Below are 7,017 nucleotides of genomic sequence, written 5' to 3'. Positions count from 1 at the left end.
CCAGCGCCTCACTGGCCGTCCAGCGCCGCCACCATGCCTCCAACGCCAGTCTCCCACCCCATCGAGCGCCGAGCCCTCGCCATCCAGCACCGCCCACCTCCCCATCAAGCACCTCCCCATCAAGCGCCGCCGAGATTCCGGGAGAGACCCCCGTCGCGATGGCGAGAAGGTGGCAGGTCTGGGGCCGGCCCGACGATAGCCAAGTCTGGGTCCCCGTCCCCGACCCCGACACGCCGCCACCCCGCCTCTTCCTCCGCCGGGGCACGCCGCGGGGACAGCCGCCGCTTCATTCGAGGACGTGCCGGTCAAAGGTACCCCCCCCCATCGTGCTCTCATCTCGGCGTGGATTCCTTCCTAAAAATGGTGATGGATACTGACTTGACTGGCCCCTCTCCTGCGTCGTCGTTTCTCCGATCCGAAACCCTAGGCCGGGGCGCTGCCCACGGATGCTGCGTCGAGTCCATGGCCGACCTCCTCGTCCAAGGTACGGCCTCCTCCCTTCACCTCTTCTATTTGGTCCTTGTCTGTGTGTGCACGCGTGTGCCCCTACCTGGATCCTCAACTATTGAAATGGATGCGCGCGTGCTCAAGCATCACTAACCGATCCCTATATGGCCTCTTATCTTTAACTCCTCAAATTTGCTCCTCTATAAATTAGTGGTTCCTAGCTGAATCCTTAAACTTAACTCCTTAAAAAATTAAACACAAATTCATGCGAATTTGATTCGAACTAGTCCATCAAACATGATTTGAACTCGATTCAGACTAGTAGCATAAACTATATTACTACATAAATTTAAATGATATCTAAACTAAAATTGCATAAAAACTATAACATGTTGTAGTGTCCCTTGCTGTCAAAAACTCGGTGGTGGTGAAATGATGGTGATAGGATTTGTTTTCGGCTTTATGGGCATAGTCTGCACTCTGGAATGCTACACCGTTGAAGTGTAAATGAATTGTGGAAAAAAAATTGTTGTCTTCTATTTTACTGGTGTCTATTCTTGTCATGTATAATTGCCATTTAGTACAAAAGGATGCAGGCTTGGAATTCTATCGTTTGATTAAATGAATCAAAACCTGAAGGAGATCTAGATTATCAGTAGAATCACATAGTTGTAATTACCCGAGGTGTGCTTGAATAAAATGGTGCTCATTTGCATCATTTTATTTCTGCAGAGTTTTAAGAAGAATTCTGGTACGAATGCACTGACCTATACTTGTACATGTGCAGCTGAGGAACCTCCTGTGGGCTACTTCCAGGCATGATGTGTACGTGATGCAGAACTATTCTGTGAGGCACTAGTGGTCCTTACTCCGGAGAGGAAAAGAAGTGCTCAACGTGGCATGCCCAAATCAGGTGATCTACCACAGAGCGATGTGATAGTCCTGCATCGTCGGAATGCCGGTCAATCTCTGATCCACTGTGCGACCACACTGTGCAGGATATCCAGAGAGGTCGGCCCTTGTCCAGGGTGAAGATCAGCACCATGACGGTGAAAGACAACCTCCTGGCGGCTGGTGGTTTCCATGGGGAGCTGATCTGCAATGTAAGGAGGCCGGAGTAGGCACGCAGTGCACACACAAAGCATTTTTTCTGCTTTGAGAACATGTAGAAATGTAGAGTTGTAGCTTGACACTTAGATATTTATTATTTTGTTAGTACCTTGGCAGTGAATTCTAGCAGCGAAGCCTCTTCATTTCGAGCAGCGATAGCCTGATTGGTAAACTAGTGCTTTGTGTGTGCTAGTACCTCACAATGTCATCCTTGTATATGCACAGATGTAATTATTCACCCCGCCATTGTCACTGTTTCCTAATCGAGTACAACAAACCTCCTATGGTTTTTTGTTCAAAATAAGTGTGAAACATTGTAGTGCTAACCCAACATGTACCTAACATTTCTGATGTGTATTTCCTTTGATTCCCTAGGCTTAACCTGGAAGCTATAATAACTTTGAATCGGTCTGTGGGAAATTGGGCATATTGGGTTGGTAAATATAGAACTGTAGAGATGTAGAACTAAAGCGTGGTACTTAGCTATTTAAGTTGTTGGTACTTGGTAGTACCTACACAGTGAAGTCTAGTTGATTCAGGAAAACTTGACTTGAGATTTTCTTTCTTATGATTTACTGATGAAACCTTGATTGTTGAATCTTGATGTAGGCATCCCACCGCCGATCCATATCCAGATCAGCTGCATCGTCGGTTCCGCACACAGGTCAACATGCCCTGTTTATATGAATTGTTTTGTATCTAGTGACTAGTTGTCACACTGATCAAAATCTCCGCGCAACGAGCAAGTAATCAGTGGCCGTGAAGCAACGTTTATAATATTTGTATCCTACCATGCAAAGAAGTAATACTTGTCTGCTCGCTAGCAAGATTTCAACCATAATCTGTGCATACTTGTTTATGATATTTGTGTGCCCATGTAAAATGTATGTGGTTCGTCCTAGGCTAGATCCCAGCCCGCGTTAGAGCTGCACACTATGATTTCCTCTTGCTAGTGAGATCTGTTCGTACTTGTCAGTAGTCGATGGGACGCTCAAGCTTCACTGCTGCTTCTGCTGTATATTTTTTGTAACCCATGTTTCTACTTGCAATCAGCGTACAATTTTGCGTCAAATGGTTAAATGTTTTCACATTCTGTAGGATTAGTGCATCATGTTGCTTGTTGCTAGCTGTAGGATCTGACTTTTGGTTGTTGTTTTGGTGATGTAGGCCAAGGGAAATGACTACCGTTCCAGGGTCTCCGGTCTGGGAGCTCATGAAGAAGAACAACTACTTCTTGATCAAGCAGTTCGGCAACAGCAACACCAAGGTGCAGTTCAGCAAGGAGCCCAACAACCTCTACAATATCCAGTCCTACAAGTTCTCGGGTCCATAGCTCTTTGCACTGTTTTTAACCCTTTTGTTTGCAAGTGTCTCTGCAAGGAGCTAACTTGCTGTGGGGCTGATGTGGTTTCAGGCTTGGCGAACAGCAAGACCGTGGCGGTCTAGCCATCAGCGGGAGAGGACAAGGCTGTTGTCCTGTCCACGACCAAGACCAAGAAGCAGAGCACCCCTGCCAAGCTCCAGCACAAGACTCTGATGCGCAAGGAGTTCCGCAAGATGGCCAAGTCTGTCAAGAACCAGGTATTAACTCCAGAGTTTTGTACTTGAATTGCCCTTATGCTTGGCTTCTAAGCTACGACTGTAAGTCACGGCTTGTCTCTGCTTCCTCCTTGAGTTCAGAGTTGTGGCATGGCATGCTTGATTTTTTGGTGGACTTGTGTCCCTGATGATGCACCGTTGTTGCACTGCCAACCATCAGATGCAGTAGCTGCTCCTGCTTGCTACTCCGCTGCCGCCGCTCGTTGTTTTGCTACTGCTCCTGCTAGTTAGGCACTGCTGCTGCTCCTAAGCACTGCTCGTAGATGCTGCTACTTGCCGCTGTTGATTCCTCCTACAGCCTGGCATCTGCCATTGTAACTTCATGCTGATGTAACATGTGAATCTGTTGGTCCTGCTTATTGTCTTTAAAGAAGTCAATGTACCTACCTTATTTTGTGCTCTGTTATTATCTTTGACCAATATCAGTTGTGTCTCTTAGAGAGACACTCCTACCTTTTCTGACTTGAGTTGTTAACTATTGTTCCATACTTCTGTTAGCTACAATAAAAAATCTTTGAATTTGGTACTGCATGAGTTTTTACTACTGCGTACACAGAGAGTATTTGCTACTACTAAAACAGCGACTTTGTATGCACTGCTACCTGATGAGTGCTTTCTTTGTAATATTTCACCTTGGCATGCATATGTTTGTTCGGTTGGAACTTTGCATGACATGATATAATTATTTCTAGTGTTTTTCTCAACTTATTTTCATTAACACTTGATATATACTTAGCTTGTACTTGAAGCTGTGGGTTAATGTGGTGATTTTGTTCTACTTGGATGCATTGGTACCCCCATAATCGAGCGCATGGATGCAATGGCAAGAAGATCATGGCTGTGCGCATCATCAAGCACACCACGGAGATAATCGACCTCCTCACCGATGGTAACTCAATCTAGATCATCACTTTATACTCTCCTACCTTTGTGATGTTAGTATGCTTCTGCTGACTATGCAATGTGACTTACAATTCCTAGCTGTGTATGCTGTAGACTGTTGACTGTAGTGTGGTACACTTCCTGGAGCATTGTAATGCCTTACCAAGTAGCAATTGCATGAAGGTCCACAACACAAAAACTATGTGTAATAGATCCATGACTTACAATCTGTACGCTAATACCATGTGTAATGACTGTTATTTTTTGCATCGTCTGAACATTTTTTTTGTTGTTGTATTGTTTCTCACTCATGATTGATCTACTGCCAGGTGAAGGTTTTCAAATGTTGAAGAAGGAGGACAATAGGAACTTCTGTGATGTCTTGTCATCTATTTTCTTTTCTTTGTTGTAGAATAGTTTTGTTTGGCACTTACTAGTTCCTTGGACATAAAGATACGTACTGCTAGAATGAATGCATGTAAAGATATTTTGGGCTCCTATAATATTCAATGTTGCTTTGAAAATGTATCGGAACTGGGCTAGGCCCAAGATAACTTGTAGTGTGATGTGTTGTAATGTCAATGGCATAATAAAAGAAGTTGGATTGGATCAATTATTTCGGCCCAGCCCAAGATATATTGAGCAATTATTTCTGAGGGGAAAACTTGAGAGGCCCAGCAAAGAAATGGCCTAGAAAAAACAAGACCAAAAAATCTGTCAAAAGGGATAGGCAAAGAAATTTAAAAGGCCGAATTACTGGGCCAGGCCCATGTAGCTAACGAAAATTAACAGAAAAAATATATTAAAAAGGCTGAATTAATGGGCTCGGCCCATCTAAAGCACCGAAATGGACCGGGCTGATTCTAAGTAACGACCTTTTGAATTGGTCGCAATTTTTCCACGTCAGATTGCCACGTTGGATCCGACGTGGCCTGGGCAGACAGCCAGTGACCAAAACAAAAGGCCATGGCTTCCAGGACCATCTGTAAGAAGGTCGTTAATTTCAGTTTACGACCGCCAGCTTTTGACCTTTTGTTTTTTGTCAAAAAAAGGTCGCAAATAAAAAACAATGACCTTTCAAAGACCAATAGTGAGGGTTACAAGTTGACATATTTCTTGTAGTGCATATTGGTGTAAAGTGCATGAAGAAACTCCATACTGATGGACTTTTGGAATTACTTGATTATGAATCACTTGGTACTTGCGAACCATGCCTCATGGGCAAGATGACTAAAACTCCGTTCTCCGGAAAAATGGAGCGAGCAATGGATTTGTTGGAAATCATACATACTGATGTATGTGGTCCGATGAATATTGAGGCTCGCGGCGGGTATCGTTATTTTCTCACCTTCACAGATGATTTGAGAAGATATGGGTATATCTACTTGATGAAACATAAGTCTGAAACATTTGAAAAGTTCAAAGAATTTCATAGTGAAGTGGAAAATCATTGTAACAAGAAAATAAAGTTTCTATGATCCGATCGTGGAGGAGAATATTTGAGTTACGGGTTTGGTCTTCATTTGAAACAATGCGGAATAGTTTCGCAACTCACGCCACCCGGAACACCACAGCATAATGATGTGTCCGAACGTCGTAACCGCACTTTATTAGATATGGTGCGATCTATGATGTCTCTTACTGATTTACCGCTATCGTTTTGGGGTTATGCTTTAGAGACGGCTGCATTCACGTTAAATAGGGCACCATCTAAATCTGTTGAGACGACGCCTTACGAACTGTGGTTTGGCAAGAAACCAAAGTAGTTGTTTCTTAAAGTTTGGGGCTGCGATGCTTATGTGAAAAAGCTTCAACCTGATAAGCTCGAACCCAAATCGGAGAAATGTGTATTCATAGGATACCTAAAGGAAACTGTCGGGTACACCTTCTATCACAGATCCGAAGGCAAGATATTTGTTGCTAAGAATGGATCCTTTCTAGAGAAGGAGTTTCTCTCAAAAGAAGTGAGTGGGAGGAAAGTAGAACTTGATGAGGTAACCGTACCTGCTCCCTTATTGGAAAGCAGTTCATCACAGAAATCTGTTCCTGTGACTCCTACACCAATTAGTGAGGAAGCTAATGATGATGATCATGTAACTTCAGATCAAGTTGCTACCGAACCTCGTAGGCCAACCAGAGTAAGATCCGCACTAGAGTGGTATGGTAATCCTGTTCTGGAGGTCATGTTACTTGACCATGACGAACCTACGAACTATGAGGTAGCGATGATGAGCCTAGATTTCGCGAAATGGCTTGATGCCATGAAATCTGAGATGGGATCCATGTATGAGAACAAAGTGTGGACTTTGGTTGACTTGCCCGATGATCGGCAAGCCATCGAGAATAAATGGATTTTCAAGAAGAAGACTGACGCTGACGATAATGTTACTGTCTACAAAGCTCGACTTGTTGCGAAAGGTTTTCAACAAGTTCAAGGAGTTGACTACGATGAGACCTTCTCACCCGTAGCGATGCTTATGTTCGTCTGAATCATGTTAGCAATTGCCGCATTTTATGATTATGAAATTTGGCAAATGGATGTAAAGACTGCATTCCTGAATGGATTTCTGGAAGAAGAGTTGTATATGATGCAACCTGAAGGTTTTATCGATCCAAAGGGTGCTAACAAAGTGTGCAAGCTTCAGCGATCCATCTATGGACTGGTGCAAGCATCTCGAAGTTGGAATAAACGTTTTGATAGTGTGATCAAAGCATATGGTTTTATACAGACTTTTGGAGAAGCCTGTATTTACAAGAAAGTGAGTGGGAGCTCTGTAGCATTTCTAATATTATATGTGGATGACATATTGTTGATTGGAAATGATATAGAATTTCTGGGTAGCATAAAAGGATACTTGAATAAGAGTTTTTCAATGAAAGACCTCGGTGAAGCTGCTTATATATTGGGCATCAAGATCAATAGAGAGAGATCAAGACGCTTAATTGGACTTTCACAAAGCACATACCTGGACAAAGTTT

At 43.5% G+C, this 7,017-nt stretch overlaps 1 pseudogene; it reads left to right on the top strand.

The window, feature by feature from the left end:
• The first annotated feature begins 2,730 nt into the window (after nucleotides 1-2,730).
• Nucleotides 2,731-3,557, top strand: LOC123073732 (60S ribosomal protein L28-2-like; annotated as a pseudogene).
• The last annotated feature ends 3,460 nt before the right edge of the window (nucleotides 3,558-7,017 follow it).

The sequence above is a fragment of the Triticum aestivum genome, chromosome 3D (genome assembly GCF_018294505.1).
Source record: "Triticum aestivum cultivar Chinese Spring chromosome 3D, IWGSC CS RefSeq v2.1, whole genome shotgun sequence".
Lineage (NCBI taxonomy): Eukaryota > Viridiplantae > Streptophyta > Magnoliopsida > Poales > Poaceae > Triticum > Triticum aestivum.
This window is presented reverse-complemented; position numbering and strand designations above follow the sequence as displayed.